Genomic DNA, 14,792 nt, shown 5'->3' with positions numbered 1-14,792 from the left:
TGTTCATAATGCCTTGTTTACAAACGAGATTCCAGTTTCATAGGGACGAGGGTACTAACAAAGGAAATGTGGTTTGATGCTTGACTGACTGTCTCAAAAGATCCTGTTTAATTCTCGACCCCATCTTTAAAAGTTTAACAGCATTTTTAGATTTCCAACATGGTAAAAATGAATTAAATTTAATCGTTTTCAGGAAAAACTTAAAACAGTGGCGCTGTGGCTTAGCTGGTCAAAGTGCCTGTCTTGTAAACAGGAGATCCTGGGTTCAAATCCCAGCAGTGCCTTTAACCCAGTGTTTTCACTTCATTTTCATAATTAAACCTTTTTTGAAAAGAAGTTCAACTCGTTTTTGGTTTAACAGATTCAAGTAGAGGCGCTGTGGCTTAGATGGTCAAAGTGCCTGTCTAGTAAACAGGAGATCCTGTGTTCAAATCCCAGCAGTGCCTTTAAAAATGTGTCTTGTCTTCATTTTTCTGATTAAAACTTTTTTGAAAAGGTATTCAATTCGTTTTTTGTTTAGGTGCTTCAAGTAGAGGCGCTGTGGCTTAGTTGGTCAAAGTGCCTGTCTAGTAAACAGGAGATCCTGGGTTCAAATCCCAGCAGTGCCTTTAACCTCTGTTTTGACTTCCTTTTTTTATTATTCCAACTTGGTGAGATATTACATTTTACTTTTGTGCATTAAAACCTGGTGAAATACAGCTAAACTCAAGATCTTTAGGAATAAAAGGCATATCCAAGGGCTCTGTGGCTTAGTTGGTTAAAGCGCCTGTTTCGTAAACAGGAGACCCTGGGTTCAAATCCCAGCAGGGCCTTCGTCTCTATAATATTCATTTAGTGTCCATAATGCCTTGTTTACAAACGAGATTCCAGTTTCAAAGGGACGAGGGTACTAACAAAGGAAATGTGGTTTGATGCTTGACTGACTGTCTCAAAAGATCCTGTTTAATTCTCGACCCCATCTTTAAAAGTTTAACAGCATTTTTAGATTTCCAACATGGTAAAAATGAATTAAATTTAATCGTTTTCAGGAAAAACTTAAAACAGTGGCGCTGTGGCTTAGCTGGTCATAGTGCCTGTCTTGTAAACAGGAGATCCTGGGTTCAAATCCCAGCAGTGCCTTTAACCCAGTGTTTTCACTTCATTTTCATAATTAAAACTTTTTTGAAAAGAAGTTCAACTCGTTTTTGGTTTAAGCGCTTCAAGTAGAGGCGCTGTGGCTTAGATGGTCAAAGTGCCTGTCTAGTAAACAGGAGATCCTGGGTTCAAATCCCAGCAGTGCCTTTAAAAATGTGTCTTGTCTTCATTTTTCTGATTAAAACTTTTTTGAAAAGGTATTCAATTCGTTTTTTGTTTAGGTGCTTCAAGTAGAGGCGCTGTGGCTTAGTTGGTCAAAGTGCCTGTCTAGTAAACAGGAGATCCTGGGTTCAAATCCCAGCAGTGCCTTTAACCCAGTGTTTTGACTTCATTTTCATAATTAAAACTTTTTTGAAAAGAAGTTCAACTTGTTTTTGGTTTAAACGCTTCAAGTAGAGGTGCTGTGGCTTAGTTGGTCAAAGTGCCTGTCTAGTAAACAGGAGATCCTGGGTTCAAATCCCAGCAGTGCCTCTAACCCAGTGTTTTCACTTCATTTTCATAATTAAAACTTTTTTGAAAAGAAGTTCAACTCGTTTTTGGTTTAAACGCTTCAAGTAGAGGCTCTGTGGATTAGTTGGTCAAAGTGCCTGTCTAGTAAACAGGAGATCCTGGGTTCAAATCCCAGCAGTGCCTTTAACCTCTGTTTTGACTTCCTTTTTTTTATTATTCCAACTTGCTGAGATATTACATTTTACTTTTGTGCATTAAAACCTGGTGAAATACAGCTAAACTCAAGATCTTTAGGAATAAAAGGCATATCCAAGGGCTCTGTGGCTTAGTTGGTTAAAGCCCCTGTTTCGTAAACAGGAGACCCTGGGTTTAAATCCCAGCAGGGCCTTCGTCGCTATAATATTCATTTAGTGTTCATAATGCCTTGTTTACAAACGAGATTCCAGTTTTCATAGGGACGAGGGTACTAACAAAGGAAATGTGGTTTGATGCTTGACTGACTGTCTCAAAAGATCCTGTTTAATTCTCGACCCCATCTTTAAAAGTTTAACAGCATTTTTAGATTTCCAACATGGTAAAAATGAATTAAATTTAATCGTTTTCAGGAAAAACTTAAAACAGTGTGGCTTAGCTGGTCAAAGTGCCTGTCTTGTAAACAGGAGATCCTGGGTTCAAATCCCGGCAGTGCCTTTAACCTCTGTTTTGACTTCCTTTTTTTTATTATTCCAACTTGCTGAGATATTACATTTTACTTTTGTGCATTAAAACCTGGTGTAGTACAGCTAAACTCAAGATCTTTAGGAATAAAAGGCATATCCAAGGGCTCTGTGGCTTAGTTGGTTAAAGCGCCTGTTTCGTAAACAGGAGACCCTGGGTTCAAATCCCAGCAGGGCCTTCGTCGCTATAATATTCATTTAGTGTTCATAATGCCTTGTTTACAAACGAGATTCCAGTTTTCATAGGGACGAGGGTACTAACAAAGGAAATGTGGTTTGATGCTTGACTGACTGTCTCAAAAGATCCTGTTTAATTCTCGACCCCATCTTTAAAAGTTTAACAGCATTTTTAGATTTCCAACATGGTAAAAATGAATTAAATTTAATCGTTTTCAGGAAAAACTTGAAACAGTGGCGCTGTGGCTTAGCTGGTCAAAGTGCCTGTCTTGTAAACAGGAGATCCTGGGTTCAAATCCCAGCAGTGCCTCTAACCCAGTGTTTTCACTTCATTTTCATAATTAAAACTTTTTTGAAAAGAAGTTCAACTCGTTTTTGGTTTAAACGCTTCAAGTAGAGGCTCTGTGGATTAGTTGGTCAAAGTGCCTGTCTAGTAAACAGGAGATCCTGGGTTCAAATCCCAGCAGTGCCTTTAACCTCTGTTTTGACTTCCTTTTTTTTATTATTCCAACTTGCTGAGATATTACATTTTACTTTTGTGCATTAAAACCTGGTGAAATACAGCTAAACTCAAGATCTTTAGGAATAAAAGGCATATCCAAGGGCTCTGTGGCTTAGTTGGTTAAAGCCCCTGTTTCGTAAACAGGAGACCCTGGGTTTAAATCCCAGCAGGGCCTTCGTCGCTATAATATTCATTTAGTGTTCATAATGCCTTGTTTACAAACGAGATTCCAGTTTTCATAGGGACGAGGGTACTAACAAAGGAAATGTGGTTTGATGCTTGACTGACTGTCTCAAAAGATCCTGTTTAATTCTCGACCCCATCTTTAAAAGTTTAACAGCATTTTTAGATTTCCAACATGGTAAAAATGAATTAAATTTAATCGTTTTCAGGAAAAACTTAAAACAGTGTGGCTTAGCTGGTCAAAGTGCCTGTCTTGTAAACAGGAGATCCTGGGTTCAAATCCCGGCAGTGCCTTTAACCTCTGTTTTGACTTCCTTTTTTTTATTATTCCAACTTGCTGAGATATTACATTTTACTTTTGTGCATTAAAACCTGGTGTAGTACAGCTAAACTCAAGATCTTTAGGAATAAAAGGCATATCCAAGGGCTCTGTGGCTTAGTTGGTTAAAGCGCCTGTTTAGTAAACAGGAGACCCTGGGTTCAAATCCCAGCAGGGCCTTCGTCGCTATAATATTCATTTAGTGTTCATAATGCCTTGTTTACAAACGAGATTCCAGTTTTCATAGGGACGAGGGTACTAACAAAGGAAATGTGGTTTGATGCTTGACTGACTGTCTCAAAAGATCCTGTTTAATTCTCGACCCCATCTTTAAAAGTTTAACAGCATTTTTAGATTTCCAACATGGTAAAAATGAATTAAATTTAATCGTTTTCAGGAAAAACTTAAAACAGTGGCGCTGTGGCTTAGCTGGTCAAAGTGCCTGTCTTGTAAACAGGAGATCCTGGATTCAAATCCCAGCAGTGCCTTTAACCCAGTGTTTTCACTTCATTTTCATAATTAAAACTTTTTTGAAAAGAAGTTCAACTCGTTTTGGGTTTAACAGCTTCAAGTAGAGGCGCTGTGGCTTAGATGGTCAAAGTGCCTGTCTAGTAAACAGGAGATCCTGGGTTCAAATCCCAGCAGTGCCTTTAAAAATGTTTCTTGTCTTCATTTTTCTGATTAAAACTTTTTTGAAAAGAAGTTCAACTTGTTTTTGGTTTAAACACTTCAAGCAGAGGCGCTGTGGCTTAGTTGGTCAAAGTGCCTGTCTAGTAAACAGGAGATCCTGGGTTCAAATCCCAGCAGTGCCTTTAAAAATGTGTCTTGTCTTCATTTTTCTGATTAAAACTTTTTTGAAAAGGTATTCAATTCGTTTTTTGTTTAGGTGCTTCAAGCAGAGGCGCTGTGGCTTAGTTGGTCAAAGTGCCTGTCTAGTAAACAGGAGATCCTGGGTTCAAATCCCAGCAGTGCCTTTAACCCAGTGTTTTCACTTCATTTTCATAATTAAAACTTTTTTGAAAAGAAGTTAGACTCGTTTTTGGTTTAACAGCTTCAAGTAGAGGCGCTGTGGCTTAGATGGTCAAAGTGCCTGTCTAGTAAACAGGAGATCCTGGGTTCAAATCCCAGCAGTGCCTTTAAAAATGTGTCTTGTTTTCATTTTTCTGATTAAAACTTTTTTGAAAAGGTATTCAATTTGTTTTTTGTTTAGGTGCTTCAAGTAGAGGCGCTGTGGCTTAGTTGGTCAAAGTGCCTGTCTAGTAAACAGGAGATCCTGGGTTCAAATCCCAGCAGTGCCTTTAACCCAGTGTTTTCACTGCATTTTCATAATTAAAACTTTTTTGAAAAGAAGTTCAACTTGTTTTTGGTTTAAACGCTTCAAGTAGAGGCTCTGTGGCTTAGTTGGTCAAAGTGCCTGTCTAGTAAACAGGAGATCCTGGATTCAAATCCCGGCAGTGCCTTTAACCTCTGTTTTGACTTCCTTTTTTTCATTATTCCAACTTGCTGAGATATTACATTTTACTTTTGTGCATTAAAACCTGGTGTAATACAGCTAAACTCAAGATCTTTAGGAATAAAAGGCATATCCAAGGGCTCTGTGGCTTAGTTGGTTAAAGCGCCTGTTTCGTAAACAGGAGACCCTGGGTTCAAATCCCAGCAGGGCCTTCGTCGCTATAATATTCATTTGGTGTTCATAATGCCTTGTTTACAAACGAGATTCCAGTTTTCATAGGGACGAGGGTACTAACAAAGGAAATGTGGTTTGATGCTTGACTGACTGTCTCAAAAGATCCTGTTTAATTCTCGACCCCATCTTTAAAAGTTTAACAGCATTTTTAGATTTCCAACATGGTAAAAATGAATTAAATTTAATCGTTTTCAGGAAAAACTTAAAACAGTGGCGCTGTGGCTTAGCTGGTCAAAGTGCCTGTCTTGTGAACAGGACATCCTGGGTTCAAATCCCAGCAGTGCCTTTAAAAATGTGTCTTGTCTTCATTTTTCTGATTAAAACTTTTTTGAAAAGGTATTCAATTCGTTTTTTGTTTAGGTGCTTCAAGTAGAGGCGCTGTGGCTTAGTTGGTCAAAGTGCCTGTCTAGTAAACAGGAGATCCTGGGTTCAAATCCCAGCAGTGCCTTTAACCTCTGTTTTGACTTCATTTTCATAATTAAAACTTTTTTGAAAAGAAGTTCAACTTGTTTTTGGTTTAAACGCTTCAAGTAGAGGCTCTGTGGCTTAGTTGGTCAAAGTGCCTGTCTAGTAAACAGGAATTCCTAGGTTCAAATCCCAGCAGTGCCTTTAACCCAGTGTTTGGACTTCATTTTCATAATTAAAACTTTTTTGAAGAGAAGTTCAACTCTTTTTTGGTTTAAACGCTTCAAGTAGAGGCGCTGTGGCTTAGTTTGTCAAAGTGCCTGTCTAGTAAACAGGAGATCCTGGGTTCAAATCCCAGCAGTGCCTTTAACCTCTGTTTTGACTTCCTTTTTTTTATTATTCCAACTTGCTGAGATATTACATTTTACTTTTGTGCATTAAAACCTGGTGAAATACAGCTAAACTCAAGATCTTTAGGAATAAAAGGCATATCCAAGGGCTCTGTGGCTTAGTTGGTTAAAGCCCCTGTTTCGTAAACAGGAGACCCTGGGTTTAAATCCCAGCAGGGCCTTCGTCGCTATAATATTCATTTAGTGTTCATAATGCCTTGTTTACAAACGAGATTCCAGTTTCATAGGGACGAGTCTACTAACAAAGGCAATGTGGTTTGATGCTTGACTGACTGTCTCAAAAGATCCTGTTTAATTCTCGACCCCATCTTTAAAAGTTTAACAGCATTTTTAGATTTCCAACATGGTAAAAATGAATTAAATTTAATCGTTTTCAGGAAAAACTTAAAACAGTGGCGCTGTGGCTTAGCTGGTCAAAGTGCCTGTCTTGTAAACAGGAGATCCTGGGTTCAAATCCCAGCAGTGCCTTTAACCCAGTGTTTTCACTTCATTTTCATAATTAAAACTTTTTTGAAAAGAAGTTCAACTCGTTTTGGGTTTAACAGCTTCAAGTAGAGGCGCTGTGGCTTAGATGGTCAAAGTGCCTGTCTAGTAAACAGGAGATCCTGGGTTCAAATCCCAGCAGTGCCTTTAAAAATGTTTCTTGTCTTCATTTTTCTGATTAAAACTTTTTTGAAAAGAAGTTCAACTTGTTTTTGGTTTAAACACTTCAAGCAGAGGCGCTGTGGCTTAGTTGGTCAAAGTGCCTGTCTAGTAAACAGGAGATCCTGGGTTCAAATCCCAGCAGTGCCTTTAAAAATGTGTCTTGTCTTCATTTTTCTGATTAAAACTTTTTTGAAAAGGTATTCAATTCGTTTTTTGTTTAGGTGCTTCAAGCAGAGGCGCTGTGGCTTAGTTGGTCAAAGTGCCTGTCTAGTAAACAGGAGATCCTGGGTTCAAATCCCAGCAGTGCCTTTAACCCAGTGTTTTCACTTCATTTTCATAATTAAAACTTTTTTGAAAAGAAGTTCAACTCGTTTTTGGTTTAACAGCTTCAAGTAGAGGCGCTGTGGCTTAGATGGTCAAAGTGCCTGTCTAGTAAACAGGAGATCCTGGGTTCAAATCCCAGCAGTGCCTTTAAAAATGTGTCTTGTTTTCATTTTTCTGATTAAAACTTTTTTGAAAAGGTATTCAATTTGTTTTTTGTTTAGGTGCTTCAAGTAGAGGCGCTGTGGCTTAGTTGGTCAAAGTGCCTGTCTAGTAAACAGGAGATCCTGGGTTCAAATCCCAGCAGTGCCTTTAACCCAGTGTTTTCACTGCATTTTCATAATTAAAACTTTTTTGAAAAGAAGTTCAACTTGTTTTTGGTTTAAACGCTTCAAGTAGAGGCTCTGTGGCTTAGTTGGTCAAAGTGCCTGTCTAGTAAACAGGAGATCCTGGATTCAAATCCCGGCAGTGCCTTTAACCTCTGTTTTGACTTCCTTTTTTTCATTATTCCAACTTGCTGAGATATTACATTTTACTTTTGTGCATTAAAACCTGGTGTAATACAGCTAAACTCAAGATCTTTAGGAATAAAAGGCATATCCAAGGGCTCTGTGGCTTAGTTGGTTAAAGCGCCTGTTTCGTAAACAGGAGACCCTGGGTTTAAATCCCAGCAGGGCCTTCGTCGCTATAATATTCATTTAGTGTTCATAATGCCTTGTTTACAAACGAGATTCCAGTTTTCATAGGGACGAGGGTACTAACAAAGGAAATGTGGTTTGATGCTTGACTGACTGTCTCAAAAGATCCTGTTTAATTCTCGACCCCATCTTTAAAAGTTTAACAGCATTTTTAGATTTCCAACATGGTAAAAATGAATTAAATTTAATCGTTTTCAGGAAAAACTTAAAACAGTGGCGCTGTGGCTTAGCTGGTCAAAGTGCCTGTCTTGTGAACAGGAGATCCTGGGTTCAAATCCCAGCAGTGCCTTTAAAAATGTGTCTTGTCTTCATTTTTCTGATTAAAACTTTTTTGAAAAGGTATTCAATTCGTTTTTTGTTTAGGTGCTTCAAGTAGAGGCGCTGTGGCTTAGTTGGTCAAAGTGCCTGTCTAGTAAACAGGAGATCCTGGGTTCAAATCCCAGCAGTGCCTTTAACCTCTGTTTTGACTTCATTTTCATAATTAAAACTTTTTTGAAAAGAAGTTCAACTTGTTTTTGGTTTAAACGCTTCAAGTAGAGGCTCTGTGGCTTAGTTGGTCAAAGTGCCTGTCTAGTAAACAGGAATTCCTAGGTTCAAATCCCAGCAGTGCCTTTAACCCAGTGTTTGGACTTCATTTTCATAATTAAAACTTTTTTGAAGAGAAGTTCAACTCTTTTTTGGTTTAAACGCTTCAAGTAGAGGCGCTGTGGCTTAGTTGGTCAAAGTGCCTGTCTAGTAAACAGGAGATCCTGGGTTCAAATCCCAGCAGTGCCTCTAACCCAGTGTTTTCACTTCATTTTCATAATTAAAACTTTTTTGAAAAGAAGTTCAACTCGTTTTTGGTTTAAACGCTTCAAGTAGAGGCTCTGTGGATTAGTTGGTCAAAGTGCCTGTCTAGTAAACAGGAGATCCTGGGTTCAAATCCCAGCAGTGCCTTTAACCTCTGTTTTGACTTCCTTTTTTTTATTATTCCAACTTGCTGAGATATTACATTTTACTTTTGTGCATTAAAACCTGGTGAAATACAGCTAAACTCAAGATCTTTAGGAATAAAAGGCATATCCAAGGGCTCTGTGGCTTAGTTGGTTAAAGCCCCTGTTTCGTAAACAGGAGACCCTGGGTTTAAATCCCAGCAGGGCCTTCGTCGCTATAATATTCATTTAGTGTTCATAATGCCTTGTTTACAAACGAGATTCCAGTTTCATAGGGACGAGTCTACTAACAAAGGCAATGTGGTTTGATGCTTGACTGACTGTCTCAAAAGATCCTGTTTAATTCTCGACCCCATCTTTAAAAGTTTAACAGCATTTTTAGATTTCCAACATGGTAAAAATGAATTAAATTTAATCGTTTTCAGGAAAAACTTAAAACAGTGGCGCTGTGGCTTAGCTGGTCAAAGTGCCTGTCTTGTAAACAGGAGATCCTGGGTTCAAATCCCGGCAGTGCCTTTAACCTCTGTTTTGACTTCCTTTTTTTTATTATTCCAACTTGCTGAGATATTACATTTTACTTTTGTGCATTAAACCCTGGTGTAATACAGCTAAACTCAAGATCTTTAGGAATAAAAGGCATATCCAAGGGCTCTGTGGCTTAGTTGGTTAAAGCGCCTGTTTCGTAAACAGGAGACCCTGGGTTCAAATCCCAGCAGGGCCTTCGTCGCTATAATATTCATTTAGTGTTCATAATGCCTTGTTTACAAACGAGATTCCAGTTTCATAGGGACGAGGGTACTAACAAAGGAAATGTGGTTTGATGCTTGACTGACTGTCTCAAAAGATCCTGTTTAATTCTCGACCCCATCTTTAAAAGTTTAACAGCATTTTTAGATTTCCAACATGGTAAAAATGAATTAAATTTAATCGTTTTCAGGAAAAACTTAAAACAGTGGCGCTGTGGCTTAGCTGGTCAAAGTGCCTGTCTTGTAAACAGGAGATCCTGGGTTCAAATCCCAGCAGTGCCTTTAACCCAGTGTTTTCACTTCATTTTCATAATTAAAACTTTTTTGAAAAGAAGTTCAACTCGTTTTGGGTTTAACAGCTTCAAGTAGAGGCGCTGTGGCTTAGATGGTCAAAGTGCCTGTCTAGTAAACAGGAGATCCTGGGTTCAAATCCCAGCAGTGCCTTTAAAAATGTTTCTTGTCTTCATTTTTCTGATTAAAACTTTTTTGAAAAGAAGTTCAACTTGTTTTTGGTTTGAACACTTCAAGCAGAGGCGCTGTGGCTTAGTTGGTCAAAGTGCCTGTCTAGTAAACAGGAGATCCTGGGTTCAAATCCCAGCAGTGCCTTTAAAAATGTGTCTTGTCTTCATTTTTCTGATTAAAACTTTTTTGAAAAGGTATTCAATTCGTTTTTTGTTTAGGTGCTTCAAGTAGAGGCGCTGTGGCTTAGTTGGTCAAAGTGCCTGTCTAGTAAACAGGAGATCCTGGGTTCAAATCCCAGCAGTGCCTTTAACCTCTGTTTTGACTTCATTTTCATAATTAAAACTTTTTTGAAAAGAAGTTCAACTTGTTTTTGGTTTAAAAGCTTCAAGTAGAGGCTCTGTGGCTTAGTTGGTCAAAGTGCCTGTCTAGTAAACAGGAATTCCTAGGTTCAAATCCCAGCAGTGCCTTTAACCCAGTGTTTGGACTTCATTTTCATAATTAAAACTTTTTTGAAGAGAAGTTCAACTCTTTTTTGGTTTAAACGCTTCAAGTAGAGGCGCTGTGGCTTAGTTGGTCAAAGTGCCTGTCTAGTAAACAGGAGATCCTGGGTTCAAATCCCAGCAGTGCCTCTAACCCAGTGTTTTCACTTCATTTTCATAATTAAAACTTTTTTGAAAAGAAGTTCAACTCGTTTTTGGTTTAAACGCTTCAAGTAGAGGCTCTGTGGATTAGTTGGTCAAAGTGCCTGTCTAGTAAACAGGAGATCCTGGGTTCAAATCCCAGCAGTGCCTTTAACCTCTGTTTTGACTTCCTTTTTTTTATTATTCCAACTTGCTGAGATATTACATTTTACTTTTGTGCATTAAAACCTGGTGAAATACAGCTAAACTCAAGATCTTTAGGAATAAAAGGCATATCCAAGGGCTCTGTGGCTTAGTTGGTTAAAGCCCCTGTTTCGTAAACAGGAGACCCTGGGTTCAAATCCCAGCAGGGCCTTCGTCTCTATAATATTCATTTAGTGTCCATAATGCCTTGTTTACAAACGAGATTCCAGTTTCATAGGGACGAGTCTACTAACAAAGGCAATGTGGTTTGATGCTTGACTGACTGTCTCAAAAGATCCTGTTTAATTCTCGACCCCATCTTTAAAAGTTTAACAGCATTTTTAGATTTCCAACATGGTAAAAATGAATTAAATTTAATCGTTTTCAGGAAAAACTTAAAACAGTGGCGCTGTGGCTTAGCTGGTCAAAGTGCCTGTCTTGTAAACAGGAGATCCTGGGTTCAAATCCCGGCAGTGCCTTTAACCTCTGTTTTGACTTCCTTTTTTTTATTATTCCAACTTGCTGAGATATTACATTTTACTTTTGTGCATTAAACCCTGGTGTAATACAGCTAAACTCAAGATCTTTAGGAATAAAAGGCATATCCAAGGGCTCTGTGGCTTAGTTGGTTAAAGCGCCTGTTTCGTAAACAGGAGACCCTGGGTTCAAATCCCAGCAGGGCCTTCGTCGCTATAATATTCATTTAGTGTTCATAATGCCTTGATTACAAACGAGATTCCAGTTTCATAGGGACGAGGGTACTAACAAAGGAAATGTGGTTTGATGCTTGACTGACTGTCTCAAAAGATCCTGTTTAATTCTCGACCCCATCTTTAAAAGTTTAACAGCATTTTTAGATTTCCAACATGGTAAAAATGAATTAAATTTAATCGTTTTCAGGAAAAACTTAAAACAGTGGCGCTGTGGCTTAGCTGGTCAAAGTGCCTGTCTTGTAAACAGGAGATCCTGGGTTCAAATCCCAGCAGTGCCTTTAACCCAGTGTTTTCACTTCATTTTCATAATTAAACCTTTTTTGAAAAGAAGTTCAACTCGTTTTTGGTTTAACAGCTTCAAGTAGAGGCGCTGTGGCTTAGCTGGTCAAAGTGCCTGTCTAGTAAACAGGAGATCCTGGGTTCAAATCCCAGCAGCGCCTTTAAAAATGTGTCTTGTCTTCATTTTTCTGATTAAAACTTTTTTGAAAAGGTATTCAACTCGTTTTTGGTTTAAGCGCTTCAAGTAGAGGCGCTGTGGCTTAGATGGTCAAAGTGCCTGTCTAGTAAACAGGAGATCCTGGGTTCAAATCCCAGCAGTGCCTTTAAAAATGTGTCTTGTCTTCATTTTTCTGATTAAAACTTTTTTGAAAAGGTATTCAATTCGTTTTTTGTTTAGGTGCTTCAAGTAGAGGCGCTGTGGCTTAGTTGGTCAAAGTGCCTGTCTAGTAAACAGGAGATCCTGGGTTCAAATCCCAGCAGTGCCTTTAACCTCTGTTTTGACTTCCTTTTTTTATTATTCCAACTTGGTGAGATATTACATTTTACTTTTGTGCATTAAAACCTGGTGAAATACAGCTAAACTCAAGATCTTTAGGAATAAAAGGCATATCCAAGGGCTCTGTGGCTTAGTTGGTTAAAGCGCCTGTTTCGTAAACAGGAGACCCTGGGTTCAAATCCCAGCAGGGCCTTCGTCTCTATAATATTCATTTAGTGTCCATAATGCCTTGTTTACAAACGAGATTCCAGTTTCATAGGGACGAGGGTACTAACAAAGGAAATGTGGTTTGATGCTTGACTGACTGTCTCAAAAGATCCTGTTTAATTCTTGACCCCATCTTTAAAAGTTTAACAGCATTTTTAGATTTCCAACATGGTAAAAATGAATTAAATTTAATCGTTTTCAGGAAAAACTTAAAACAGTGGCGCTGTGGCTTAGCTGGTCAAAGTGCCTGTCTTGTAAACAGGAGATCCTGGGTTCAAATCCCAGCAGTGCCTTTATAACCAAGTGTTTTCACTTCATTTTCATAATTAAAACTTTTTTGAAAAGAAGTTCAACTCGTTTTGGGTTTAACAGCTTCAAGTAGAGGCGCTGTGGCTTAGATGGTCAAAGTGCCTGTCTAGTAAACAGGAGATCCTGGGTTCAAATCCCAGCAGTGCCTTTAACCCAGTGTTTTGACTTCATTTTCATAATTAAAACTTTTTTGAAAAGAAGTTCAACTTGTTTTTGGTTTAAACGCTTCAAGTAGAGGCTCTGTGGCTTAGTTGGTCAAAGTGCCTGTCTAGTAAACAGGAATTCCTAGGTTCAAATCCCAGCAGTGCCTTTAACCCAGTGTTTGGACTTCATTTTCATAATTAAAACTTTTTTGAAGAGAAGTTCAACTCTTTTTTGGTTTAAACGCTTCAAGTAGAGGCGCTGTGGCTTAGTTGGTCAAAGTGCCTGTCTAGTAAACAGGAGATCCTGGGTTCAAATCCCAGCAGTGCCTCTAACCCAGTGTTTTCACTTCATTTTCATAATTAAAACTTTTTTGAAAAGAAGTTCAACTCGTTTTTGGTTTAAACGCTTCAAGTAGAGGCTCTGTGGATTAGTTGGTCAAAGTGCCTGTCTAGTAAACAGGAGATCCTGGGTTCAAATCCCAGCAGTGCCTTTAACCTCTGTTTTGACTTCCTTTTTTTAAATATTCAAACTTGCTGAGATATTACATTTTACTTTTGTGCATTAAAACCTGGTGAAATACAGCTAAACTCAAGATCTTTAGGAATAAAAGGCATATCCAAGGGCTCTGTGGCTTAGTTGGTTAAAGCCCCTGTTTCGTAAACAGGAGACCCTGGGTTTAAATCCCAGCAGGGCCTTCGTCGCTATAATATTCATTTAGTGTTCATAATGCCTTGTTTACAAACGAGATTCCAGATTCATAGGGACGAGTCTACTAACAAAGGCAATGTGGTTTGATGCTTGACTGACTGTCTCAAAAGATCCTGTTTAATTCTCGACCCCATCTTTAAAAGTTTAACAGCATTTTTAGATTTCCAACATGGTAAAAATGAATTAAATTTAATCGTTTTCAGGAAAAACTTAAAACAGTGGCGCTGTGGTTTAGCTGGTCAAAGTGCCTGTCTTGTAACCAGGAGATCCTGGGTTCAAATCCCGGCAGTGCCTTTAACCTCTGTTTTGACTTCCTTTTTTTTATTATTCCAACTTGCTGAGATATTACATTTTACTTTTGTGCATTAAACCCTGGTGTAATACAGCTAAACTCAAGATCTTTAGGAATAAAAGGCATATCCAAGGGCTCTGTGGCTTAGTTGGTTAAATCGCCTGTTTCGTAAACAGGAGACCCTGGGTTCAAATCCCAGCAGGGCCTTCGTCGCTATAATATTCATTTAGTGTTCATAATGCCTTGTTTACAAACGAGATTCCAGTTTCATAGGGACGAGGGTACTAACAAAGGAAATGTGGTTTGATGCTTGACTGACTGTCTCAAAAGATCCTGTTTAATTCTCGACCCCATCTTTAAAAGTTTAACAGCATTTTTAGATTTCCAACATGGTAAAAATGAATTAAATTTAATCGTTTTCAGGAAAAACTTAAAACAGTGGCGCTGTGGCTTAGCTGGTCAAAGTGCCTGTCTTGTAAACAGGAGATCCTGGGTTCAAATCCCAGCAGTGCCTTTAACCCAGTGTTTTCACTTCATTTTCATAATTAAAACTTTTTTGAACAGAAGTTCAACTCGTTTTTGGTTTAACAGCTTCAAGTAGAGGCGCTGTGGCTTAGATGGTCAAAGTGCCTGTCTAGTAAACAGGAGATCCTGGGTTCAAATCCCAGCAGTGCCTTTAAAAATGTGTCTTGTCTTCATTTTTCTGATTAAAACTTTTTTGAAAAGGTATTCAATTCGTTTTTTGTTTAGGTGCTTCAAGTAGAGGCGCTGTGGCTTAGTTGGTCAAAGTGCCTGTCTAGTAAACAGGAGAACGTGGGTTTAAATCCCAGCAGGGCCTTCGTCGCTATAATATTCATTTAGTGTTCATAATGCCTTGTTTACAAACGAGATTCCAGATTCATAGGGACGAGTCTACTAACAAAGGCAATGTGGTTTGATGCTTGACTGACTGTCTCAAAAGATCCTGTTTAATTCTCGACCCCATCTTTAAAAGTTTAACAGCATTTTTAGATTTCCAACATGGTAAAAATGA

The 14,792-nt window shown here is 38.5% G+C and overlaps 63 non-coding genes across 63 annotated transcripts; all 63 read left to right on the top strand.

The window, feature by feature from the left end:
* The first annotated feature begins 210 nt into the window (after nt 1–210).
* On the top strand, nt 211–284 carry trnat-ugu (transfer RNA threonine (anticodon UGU)). Its single transcript has one exon. It is a non-coding gene; the product is annotated as a tRNA-Thr (tRNA).
* Nucleotides 285–372: 88 nt separating this feature from the next.
* Nucleotides 373–446, top strand: trnat-agu (transfer RNA threonine (anticodon AGU)). The gene has a single exon. It is a non-coding gene; the product is annotated as a tRNA-Thr (tRNA).
* Nucleotides 447–534: 88 nt separating this feature from the next.
* On the top strand, nt 535–608 carry trnat-agu (transfer RNA threonine (anticodon AGU)). The gene has a single exon. It is a non-coding gene; the product is annotated as a tRNA-Thr (tRNA).
* A 130-nt stretch (nt 609–738) lies between these two features.
* Nucleotides 739–812, top strand: trnat-cgu (transfer RNA threonine (anticodon CGU)). Its single transcript has one exon. It is a non-coding gene; the product is annotated as a tRNA-Thr (tRNA).
* Nucleotides 813–1,045: 233 nt separating this feature from the next.
* Nucleotides 1,046–1,119, top strand: trnat-ugu (transfer RNA threonine (anticodon UGU)). The gene has a single exon. It is a non-coding gene; the product is annotated as a tRNA-Thr (tRNA).
* An 88-nt stretch (nt 1,120–1,207) lies between these two features.
* On the top strand, nt 1,208–1,281 carry trnat-agu (transfer RNA threonine (anticodon AGU)). Its single transcript has one exon. It is a non-coding gene; the product is annotated as a tRNA-Thr (tRNA).
* An 88-nt stretch (nt 1,282–1,369) lies between these two features.
* trnat-agu (transfer RNA threonine (anticodon AGU)) lies at nt 1,370–1,443 on the top strand. Its single transcript has one exon. It is a non-coding gene; the product is annotated as a tRNA-Thr (tRNA).
* An 88-nt stretch (nt 1,444–1,531) lies between these two features.
* On the top strand, nt 1,532–1,605 carry trnat-agu (transfer RNA threonine (anticodon AGU)). Its single transcript has one exon. It is a non-coding gene; the product is annotated as a tRNA-Thr (tRNA).
* An 88-nt stretch (nt 1,606–1,693) lies between these two features.
* Nucleotides 1,694–1,767, top strand: trnat-agu (transfer RNA threonine (anticodon AGU)). Its single transcript has one exon. It is a non-coding gene; the product is annotated as a tRNA-Thr (tRNA).
* A 131-nt stretch (nt 1,768–1,898) lies between these two features.
* On the top strand, nt 1,899–1,972 carry trnat-cgu (transfer RNA threonine (anticodon CGU)). The gene has a single exon. It is a non-coding gene; the product is annotated as a tRNA-Thr (tRNA).
* A 433-nt stretch (nt 1,973–2,405) lies between these two features.
* On the top strand, nt 2,406–2,479 carry trnat-cgu (transfer RNA threonine (anticodon CGU)). The gene has a single exon. It is a non-coding gene; the product is annotated as a tRNA-Thr (tRNA).
* A 234-nt stretch (nt 2,480–2,713) lies between these two features.
* trnat-ugu (transfer RNA threonine (anticodon UGU)) lies at nt 2,714–2,787 on the top strand. The gene has a single exon. It is a non-coding gene; the product is annotated as a tRNA-Thr (tRNA).
* An 88-nt stretch (nt 2,788–2,875) lies between these two features.
* On the top strand, nt 2,876–2,949 carry trnat-agu (transfer RNA threonine (anticodon AGU)). Its single transcript has one exon. It is a non-coding gene; the product is annotated as a tRNA-Thr (tRNA).
* Nucleotides 2,950–3,080: 131 nt separating this feature from the next.
* trnat-cgu (transfer RNA threonine (anticodon CGU)) lies at nt 3,081–3,154 on the top strand. Its single transcript has one exon. It is a non-coding gene; the product is annotated as a tRNA-Thr (tRNA).
* Nucleotides 3,155–3,587: 433 nt separating this feature from the next.
* On the top strand, nt 3,588–3,661 carry trnat-agu (transfer RNA threonine (anticodon AGU)). Its single transcript has one exon. It is a non-coding gene; the product is annotated as a tRNA-Thr (tRNA).
* A 234-nt stretch (nt 3,662–3,895) lies between these two features.
* Nucleotides 3,896–3,969, top strand: trnat-ugu (transfer RNA threonine (anticodon UGU)). The gene has a single exon. It is a non-coding gene; the product is annotated as a tRNA-Thr (tRNA).
* An 88-nt stretch (nt 3,970–4,057) lies between these two features.
* On the top strand, nt 4,058–4,131 carry trnat-agu (transfer RNA threonine (anticodon AGU)). Its single transcript has one exon. It is a non-coding gene; the product is annotated as a tRNA-Thr (tRNA).
* Nucleotides 4,132–4,219: 88 nt separating this feature from the next.
* trnat-agu (transfer RNA threonine (anticodon AGU)) lies at nt 4,220–4,293 on the top strand. The gene has a single exon. It is a non-coding gene; the product is annotated as a tRNA-Thr (tRNA).
* Nucleotides 4,294–4,381: 88 nt separating this feature from the next.
* On the top strand, nt 4,382–4,455 carry trnat-agu (transfer RNA threonine (anticodon AGU)). Its single transcript has one exon. It is a non-coding gene; the product is annotated as a tRNA-Thr (tRNA).
* Nucleotides 4,456–4,543: 88 nt separating this feature from the next.
* Nucleotides 4,544–4,617, top strand: trnat-agu (transfer RNA threonine (anticodon AGU)). Its single transcript has one exon. It is a non-coding gene; the product is annotated as a tRNA-Thr (tRNA).
* An 88-nt stretch (nt 4,618–4,705) lies between these two features.
* trnat-agu (transfer RNA threonine (anticodon AGU)) lies at nt 4,706–4,779 on the top strand. Its single transcript has one exon. It is a non-coding gene; the product is annotated as a tRNA-Thr (tRNA).
* Nucleotides 4,780–5,072: 293 nt separating this feature from the next.
* On the top strand, nt 5,073–5,146 carry trnat-cgu (transfer RNA threonine (anticodon CGU)). Its single transcript has one exon. It is a non-coding gene; the product is annotated as a tRNA-Thr (tRNA).
* Nucleotides 5,147–5,380: 234 nt separating this feature from the next.
* Nucleotides 5,381–5,454, top strand: trnat-ugu (transfer RNA threonine (anticodon UGU)). The gene has a single exon. It is a non-coding gene; the product is annotated as a tRNA-Thr (tRNA).
* An 88-nt stretch (nt 5,455–5,542) lies between these two features.
* Nucleotides 5,543–5,616, top strand: trnat-agu (transfer RNA threonine (anticodon AGU)). Its single transcript has one exon. It is a non-coding gene; the product is annotated as a tRNA-Thr (tRNA).
* A 249-nt stretch (nt 5,617–5,865) lies between these two features.
* trnat-agu (transfer RNA threonine (anticodon AGU)) lies at nt 5,866–5,939 on the top strand. The gene has a single exon. It is a non-coding gene; the product is annotated as a tRNA-Thr (tRNA).
* Nucleotides 5,940–6,070: 131 nt separating this feature from the next.
* Nucleotides 6,071–6,144, top strand: trnat-cgu (transfer RNA threonine (anticodon CGU)). The gene has a single exon. It is a non-coding gene; the product is annotated as a tRNA-Thr (tRNA).
* Nucleotides 6,145–6,377: 233 nt separating this feature from the next.
* On the top strand, nt 6,378–6,451 carry trnat-ugu (transfer RNA threonine (anticodon UGU)). The gene has a single exon. It is a non-coding gene; the product is annotated as a tRNA-Thr (tRNA).
* An 88-nt stretch (nt 6,452–6,539) lies between these two features.
* trnat-agu (transfer RNA threonine (anticodon AGU)) lies at nt 6,540–6,613 on the top strand. Its single transcript has one exon. It is a non-coding gene; the product is annotated as a tRNA-Thr (tRNA).
* An 88-nt stretch (nt 6,614–6,701) lies between these two features.
* On the top strand, nt 6,702–6,775 carry trnat-agu (transfer RNA threonine (anticodon AGU)). The gene has a single exon. It is a non-coding gene; the product is annotated as a tRNA-Thr (tRNA).
* An 88-nt stretch (nt 6,776–6,863) lies between these two features.
* trnat-agu (transfer RNA threonine (anticodon AGU)) lies at nt 6,864–6,937 on the top strand. Its single transcript has one exon. It is a non-coding gene; the product is annotated as a tRNA-Thr (tRNA).
* Nucleotides 6,938–7,025: 88 nt separating this feature from the next.
* On the top strand, nt 7,026–7,099 carry trnat-agu (transfer RNA threonine (anticodon AGU)). The gene has a single exon. It is a non-coding gene; the product is annotated as a tRNA-Thr (tRNA).
* Nucleotides 7,100–7,187: 88 nt separating this feature from the next.
* Nucleotides 7,188–7,261, top strand: trnat-agu (transfer RNA threonine (anticodon AGU)). The gene has a single exon. It is a non-coding gene; the product is annotated as a tRNA-Thr (tRNA).
* Nucleotides 7,262–7,554: 293 nt separating this feature from the next.
* trnat-cgu (transfer RNA threonine (anticodon CGU)) lies at nt 7,555–7,628 on the top strand. Its single transcript has one exon. It is a non-coding gene; the product is annotated as a tRNA-Thr (tRNA).
* A 234-nt stretch (nt 7,629–7,862) lies between these two features.
* On the top strand, nt 7,863–7,936 carry trnat-ugu (transfer RNA threonine (anticodon UGU)). Its single transcript has one exon. It is a non-coding gene; the product is annotated as a tRNA-Thr (tRNA).
* Nucleotides 7,937–8,024: 88 nt separating this feature from the next.
* Nucleotides 8,025–8,098, top strand: trnat-agu (transfer RNA threonine (anticodon AGU)). The gene has a single exon. It is a non-coding gene; the product is annotated as a tRNA-Thr (tRNA).
* A 249-nt stretch (nt 8,099–8,347) lies between these two features.
* Nucleotides 8,348–8,421, top strand: trnat-agu (transfer RNA threonine (anticodon AGU)). Its single transcript has one exon. It is a non-coding gene; the product is annotated as a tRNA-Thr (tRNA).
* An 88-nt stretch (nt 8,422–8,509) lies between these two features.
* trnat-agu (transfer RNA threonine (anticodon AGU)) lies at nt 8,510–8,583 on the top strand. Its single transcript has one exon. It is a non-coding gene; the product is annotated as a tRNA-Thr (tRNA).
* A 131-nt stretch (nt 8,584–8,714) lies between these two features.
* trnat-cgu (transfer RNA threonine (anticodon CGU)) lies at nt 8,715–8,788 on the top strand. The gene has a single exon. It is a non-coding gene; the product is annotated as a tRNA-Thr (tRNA).
* Nucleotides 8,789–9,021: 233 nt separating this feature from the next.
* Nucleotides 9,022–9,095, top strand: trnat-ugu (transfer RNA threonine (anticodon UGU)). The gene has a single exon. It is a non-coding gene; the product is annotated as a tRNA-Thr (tRNA).
* Nucleotides 9,096–9,226: 131 nt separating this feature from the next.
* On the top strand, nt 9,227–9,300 carry trnat-cgu (transfer RNA threonine (anticodon CGU)). The gene has a single exon. It is a non-coding gene; the product is annotated as a tRNA-Thr (tRNA).
* A 233-nt stretch (nt 9,301–9,533) lies between these two features.
* On the top strand, nt 9,534–9,607 carry trnat-ugu (transfer RNA threonine (anticodon UGU)). Its single transcript has one exon. It is a non-coding gene; the product is annotated as a tRNA-Thr (tRNA).
* Nucleotides 9,608–9,695: 88 nt separating this feature from the next.
* trnat-agu (transfer RNA threonine (anticodon AGU)) lies at nt 9,696–9,769 on the top strand. Its single transcript has one exon. It is a non-coding gene; the product is annotated as a tRNA-Thr (tRNA).
* An 88-nt stretch (nt 9,770–9,857) lies between these two features.
* Nucleotides 9,858–9,931, top strand: trnat-agu (transfer RNA threonine (anticodon AGU)). The gene has a single exon. It is a non-coding gene; the product is annotated as a tRNA-Thr (tRNA).
* An 88-nt stretch (nt 9,932–10,019) lies between these two features.
* Nucleotides 10,020–10,093, top strand: trnat-agu (transfer RNA threonine (anticodon AGU)). The gene has a single exon. It is a non-coding gene; the product is annotated as a tRNA-Thr (tRNA).
* Nucleotides 10,094–10,342: 249 nt separating this feature from the next.
* Nucleotides 10,343–10,416, top strand: trnat-agu (transfer RNA threonine (anticodon AGU)). Its single transcript has one exon. It is a non-coding gene; the product is annotated as a tRNA-Thr (tRNA).
* An 88-nt stretch (nt 10,417–10,504) lies between these two features.
* Nucleotides 10,505–10,578, top strand: trnat-agu (transfer RNA threonine (anticodon AGU)). The gene has a single exon. It is a non-coding gene; the product is annotated as a tRNA-Thr (tRNA).
* Nucleotides 10,579–10,709: 131 nt separating this feature from the next.
* Nucleotides 10,710–10,783, top strand: trnat-cgu (transfer RNA threonine (anticodon CGU)). The gene has a single exon. It is a non-coding gene; the product is annotated as a tRNA-Thr (tRNA).
* A 233-nt stretch (nt 10,784–11,016) lies between these two features.
* On the top strand, nt 11,017–11,090 carry trnat-ugu (transfer RNA threonine (anticodon UGU)). The gene has a single exon. It is a non-coding gene; the product is annotated as a tRNA-Thr (tRNA).
* A 131-nt stretch (nt 11,091–11,221) lies between these two features.
* Nucleotides 11,222–11,295, top strand: trnat-cgu (transfer RNA threonine (anticodon CGU)). The gene has a single exon. It is a non-coding gene; the product is annotated as a tRNA-Thr (tRNA).
* A 233-nt stretch (nt 11,296–11,528) lies between these two features.
* On the top strand, nt 11,529–11,602 carry trnat-ugu (transfer RNA threonine (anticodon UGU)). Its single transcript has one exon. It is a non-coding gene; the product is annotated as a tRNA-Thr (tRNA).
* Nucleotides 11,603–11,690: 88 nt separating this feature from the next.
* On the top strand, nt 11,691–11,764 carry trnat-agu (transfer RNA threonine (anticodon AGU)). Its single transcript has one exon. It is a non-coding gene; the product is annotated as a tRNA-Thr (tRNA).
* Nucleotides 11,765–11,852: 88 nt separating this feature from the next.
* On the top strand, nt 11,853–11,926 carry trnat-agu (transfer RNA threonine (anticodon AGU)). The gene has a single exon. It is a non-coding gene; the product is annotated as a tRNA-Thr (tRNA).
* Nucleotides 11,927–12,014: 88 nt separating this feature from the next.
* trnat-agu (transfer RNA threonine (anticodon AGU)) lies at nt 12,015–12,088 on the top strand. Its single transcript has one exon. It is a non-coding gene; the product is annotated as a tRNA-Thr (tRNA).
* Nucleotides 12,089–12,218: 130 nt separating this feature from the next.
* On the top strand, nt 12,219–12,292 carry trnat-cgu (transfer RNA threonine (anticodon CGU)). Its single transcript has one exon. It is a non-coding gene; the product is annotated as a tRNA-Thr (tRNA).
* Nucleotides 12,293–12,525: 233 nt separating this feature from the next.
* Nucleotides 12,526–12,599, top strand: trnat-ugu (transfer RNA threonine (anticodon UGU)). Its single transcript has one exon. It is a non-coding gene; the product is annotated as a tRNA-Thr (tRNA).
* A 90-nt stretch (nt 12,600–12,689) lies between these two features.
* Nucleotides 12,690–12,763, top strand: trnat-agu (transfer RNA threonine (anticodon AGU)). Its single transcript has one exon. It is a non-coding gene; the product is annotated as a tRNA-Thr (tRNA).
* A 250-nt stretch (nt 12,764–13,013) lies between these two features.
* On the top strand, nt 13,014–13,087 carry trnat-agu (transfer RNA threonine (anticodon AGU)). Its single transcript has one exon. It is a non-coding gene; the product is annotated as a tRNA-Thr (tRNA).
* An 88-nt stretch (nt 13,088–13,175) lies between these two features.
* Nucleotides 13,176–13,249, top strand: trnat-agu (transfer RNA threonine (anticodon AGU)). The gene has a single exon. It is a non-coding gene; the product is annotated as a tRNA-Thr (tRNA).
* Nucleotides 13,250–13,380: 131 nt separating this feature from the next.
* trnat-cgu (transfer RNA threonine (anticodon CGU)) lies at nt 13,381–13,454 on the top strand. The gene has a single exon. It is a non-coding gene; the product is annotated as a tRNA-Thr (tRNA).
* Nucleotides 13,455–13,687: 233 nt separating this feature from the next.
* trnat-ugu (transfer RNA threonine (anticodon UGU)) lies at nt 13,688–13,761 on the top strand. Its single transcript has one exon. It is a non-coding gene; the product is annotated as a tRNA-Thr (tRNA).
* A 131-nt stretch (nt 13,762–13,892) lies between these two features.
* Nucleotides 13,893–13,966, top strand: trnat-cgu (transfer RNA threonine (anticodon CGU)). Its single transcript has one exon. It is a non-coding gene; the product is annotated as a tRNA-Thr (tRNA).
* A 233-nt stretch (nt 13,967–14,199) lies between these two features.
* trnat-ugu (transfer RNA threonine (anticodon UGU)) lies at nt 14,200–14,273 on the top strand. The gene has a single exon. It is a non-coding gene; the product is annotated as a tRNA-Thr (tRNA).
* An 88-nt stretch (nt 14,274–14,361) lies between these two features.
* trnat-agu (transfer RNA threonine (anticodon AGU)) lies at nt 14,362–14,435 on the top strand. Its single transcript has one exon. It is a non-coding gene; the product is annotated as a tRNA-Thr (tRNA).
* The last annotated feature ends 357 nt before the right edge of the window (nt 14,436–14,792 follow it).

The sequence above is a fragment of the Gasterosteus aculeatus genome, chromosome 6 (genome assembly GCF_964276395.1).
Source record: "Gasterosteus aculeatus chromosome 6, fGasAcu3.hap1.1, whole genome shotgun sequence".
Classification (NCBI taxonomy): domain Eukaryota; kingdom Metazoa; phylum Chordata; class Actinopteri; order Perciformes; family Gasterosteidae; genus Gasterosteus; species Gasterosteus aculeatus.
This window is presented reverse-complemented; position numbering and strand designations above follow the sequence as displayed.